Source organism: Helianthus annuus, chromosome 13, assembly GCF_002127325.2.
Source record: "Helianthus annuus cultivar XRQ/B chromosome 13, HanXRQr2.0-SUNRISE, whole genome shotgun sequence".
NCBI lineage: Eukaryota > Viridiplantae > Streptophyta > Magnoliopsida > Asterales > Asteraceae > Helianthus > Helianthus annuus.
The window spans coordinates 136,686,943-136,690,936 of record NC_035445.2 but is presented as its reverse complement, the minus strand read 5'-3'; the positions used below and the strand labels follow the sequence as shown (position 1 = coordinate 136,690,936).

General features: G+C 28.5%; 1 long non-coding RNA gene across 1 annotated transcript; it reads left to right on the top strand.

Moving 5' to 3' along the window:
- The first annotated feature begins 385 nt into the window (after positions 1–385).
- Positions 386–1,156, top strand: LOC118485979. Its single transcript, XR_004877835.1, has 2 exons — positions 386–429; positions 951–1,156. It is a non-coding gene; the product is annotated as an uncharacterized LOC118485979 (long non-coding RNA).
- The last annotated feature ends 2,838 nt before the right edge of the window (positions 1,157–3,994 follow it).

Sequence of the window (3,994 nt, the reverse complement as noted above, 5' to 3'; positions counted from 1 at the left end):
AGGGAACAATTTTAAACATGTTTATAATGACGTTTGACATGTTTTTTATGGTTATATAAATTTTAGTTTGATATTCTTTTGATTTACATGACCCGACCTGATATGAACCGATTTTTTTATATATACCCAGGGGCCTAAAATATTTAAAAATATTCCGCACCCCCATAGCAAAATTCCTGGGTCCATCACTATAAATGACTAAGATTAAATGAGTGAAATTGAAAAAAAGAATGTTTCGCGGTATTGTATTACATTCAAAGCAATTGAAAAAAAAAATGTTTAATGATATTATATTACATTCAAAGCAATTGAAAAAAAAAATGGTTAGGGGCATTATATTCCAATCAAATCAATAGTTTCTATCTCAGTCAATTATCACAAATTTTCACCGGGCCTAACATGGGAGGAAAATCCACATTTATACGCCAGGTATTAAGCTCGGTTATCATATTATTTTTTCCTGATTAATCTTATTCGGTTGATACCGTAACATACGACCTTTGCAATGGTATATTAAGAATATAATGACCTTCTGTTTTTCCACTTGAAAATTTGTTATGATATTTTTTTTTGTTTATTTAGATAGATTGGTGTTTTATTTTGAACGGGTCAAACATGTAAAGATAAAATATTTAACTATAAACAATATGGGTCAAATGGGTTGATAGTCATCCGCCATGCACTCGTGCATTTAACCTCTAAAATTGTCTTAATCCTATTAAAATATTTGTGATCATATTTTACATGGAAGTTATTTATAAGATTAAAAAAAGTAGATAAGTATGTTTTTTGCGACTCAGCCCAACCCAGCCTGTTTTAATTCACACAATATATTTACTTTGACCCGTTGGTTAAGTGACGCATTTTGCCACCTATACTACTTTTTACCTTCGTTCTTTATTTTTGGGTTCATTTTTGTTCTCCTTATAGTGATGTGATACCCATTATAGGTTGAAGAAGATAGAATATGGAGGTGGCAAGATGGTCGGGTTGAAAACAGAATGTCCAGGTCGGTTGAAGAAATCTTTAACGATTTGTGATTTTTTCTCATTTATGTATTTCAATTATTTAGTGTACTCTAATATTTGCATTAGTAGTTTAACATTTATATAATTAAAATATTTGTGTCAAATTTTAGGCAAGTGTTTTGTTTTAAGTTGATTTGTTTATGTGTGTAAATGCCTTTAACATGGGGACTATTTCCTGTTAATGTTATATCACAATAATAAGAAAGTGTTGTTTGTTTTTTGAACTAGGGCTGATGTTTGAATGTTTGGAACTACTTACTGCATTTAAAATGAATTTGTACATATTTTTGAATGTTTTGGAACTACTTACTGCATTGAATTTTAATAGCAAGTACTGGTGTACTGGAAATAGTATAATAGTGATGTGAATTTTACAACAAGAAAAAGTTTAAAAAACTGAATTAAAAAGTGTGATGAAGATAAGGGAAAAAGAATACTTTAGAGGTTAAAAATGTTTTTTATATACTTTTATTTATTGTAAATTAAATTTTTCTACCCGAAAAGTTTGATGTGGAAAGTTTTTGTTATGTTTTTACTTAGGTGATGTGTGGCTTCATGTACAATTGTGTTAAATACTTGGTTTAGGTAGCATTGGGTTAGGTTTGGTAATCGGGTTTCGGTTAAAAAGGTAAAAACATAAGTGCCTTTATTTCTTTGGGATTATGGTAAAAAAAGTGATTTGGCTCAACTCATTTATTCATAAGTGCTTTGGCTTAACCGGTACCGTATCGCATAGCATAGAGGTGCACATGTAAAGAAAAGGAAGGAGGCGCACCATGGAAAAAAAGTGTTATTTTACGGCAAATAACGTTTGAAAACATGTCTTTTAATTTCAACATTGGTACCGCATAGTATTGACACCAAATTTTAACTTATTTATTTTAACACTTAATAACGTTTGAAAACATGTCATTTAATTTATTTAATGACATAATTAGATTATAAATTGATTTTTCCTGCCCGGAAAGTTCCCGGGTTATAAAGATTCACAACTACATGATATATTTTTATTAATTAATATATATAGATGTATATTTATTTTTTAGATATAAAGATTCACAACCCGGGAGTATTCCCGGGTTATAACCTAGTTTATTTTATATATGTCATAGATGTTAGGTCAGGAAATACTAGAAAATTTATTTTGATAGAAAGATTTGGAAGCAATCTTATCAATTAGATTTAAGATAAATGACCACGGGCGGACCTACCCACTTGGGTGGGTGGGCGGCCATACCCCTTGAAAAAAAGGTTTTAAGGTTAAATTTCGCGCAAAATCTCGAACGTACCCCTTGAAAATTTTTAACTGCCCCCTTTAAAAAAAATCTTATGAATTTAAAACAAAATGTAAACATTGATTTTTATTAAAATATAACATAGTGTATATAATTATTTTTTAACCACTTTACTTAACAATTTAACATAATAACTTTCCCTTAACAATTTAGCCACTAGCCCACTAAACATTCCATTGTAACCCAAACCCAATTAACCCAACCTAATTAAATTTGAACCGAAATAAAATAACCCAACCCAACCACCCCTTCCAATTCTTTCTCCCACTCCATCTCTTCTGATCGCACAGCGACTGACGCACGAAAGCAGTCACCAGGCCACGCCACCACCTAGAATACAAAATTTAACGAGGTACCTTCATTTTTCATTTTTATTTTTATTTTTTGTTGTTTTATGTGGTTTTTAGGAGAGATAGGGTTATAGAGATGTTAAAGGGTTTGAAATTTTATGTGTGTTGATGAATTTTTTTTATTGTTCTAAACTTTAGTAGCAGGATTTTGTTGCTTTGATGTTTTTTTTTTGATGTTCTAGACTTTCCTAGGGTTTGAAAATTAAAATTGAAAAATTATAGATCAATTTATATGTGATAGAAACCATGAGTAGGAAAGTTTTGACGAGATTTCTCATGAGAAACCATTAAATAGGTAAATTCTAGATGATGTTTTGCATAGATTTCAAAAAAAGAAAACCTGTAGGGAACAATTTTAAACATGTTTATAATGACGTTTGACATGTTTTTTATAGTTATATAAATTTTAGTTTGATATTCTTTTGTTTTACATGACCCGACCTGATATGAACCGATGTTTTTATATATACCCAGGGGCCTAAAATATTTAAAAATATTCCGCACCCCCATAGCAAAATTCCTGGGTCCGTCACTGTAAATGACTAAGATTAAATGAGTGAAATTGAAAAAAAAATGTTTAGCGGTATTGTATTACATTCAAAGCAATTGAAAAAAAAATGTTTAATGATATTATATTATATTCAAAGCAATTGAAAAAAAAATGGTTAGGGGCATTATATTCCATTCAAATCAATAGTTTCTATCTTATTCAATTGTCTCTCTTTTTAAAACGTTAATAACACTTTCATACGATATTATTTTTTTATTAAAATTACACAATAAAAGTGAATATTTTTTTTAATCTTAAAACGAGTATAATGTTGCTATAACTTTGAAAAAAATCAAAAATCCAGTTGCATAAAATGCAATAGACAAAAAACATAATTTTTTTTTTCTAAAACGCATTGTACTAAAAACACAAAAAAAAAAATGTTTTTTTTTTCTAAAACGCAATAAACAAAAAACACAAAAAAAATGTGATTTTTTTTTTCTAAAACGCAATAGACAAAAAAGATAAAAATAAAATGTTTATTCTAAAACGCAATGGATCAAAAACATAAAAGAAAGTGTTTTTTTTAAATGCAATGACAAAAGAACACAAAAAATGTGTTTTATTAAACGCAATTGACTAAAAACACAATAAAATGTTTTGTTTTTCTAAAACACAATGGACTAAAAACACAAAATATGTGTTTTTACTTCTAAAACGCAATGGACTAAAAACATAAAAAATATGTTTTTTTTTCTAAAAAGCAATGGACTAAAAAACATACAAAAATATCTTTTTTTTTTTCTTCTAAACGCAATAGACTAAAAACAC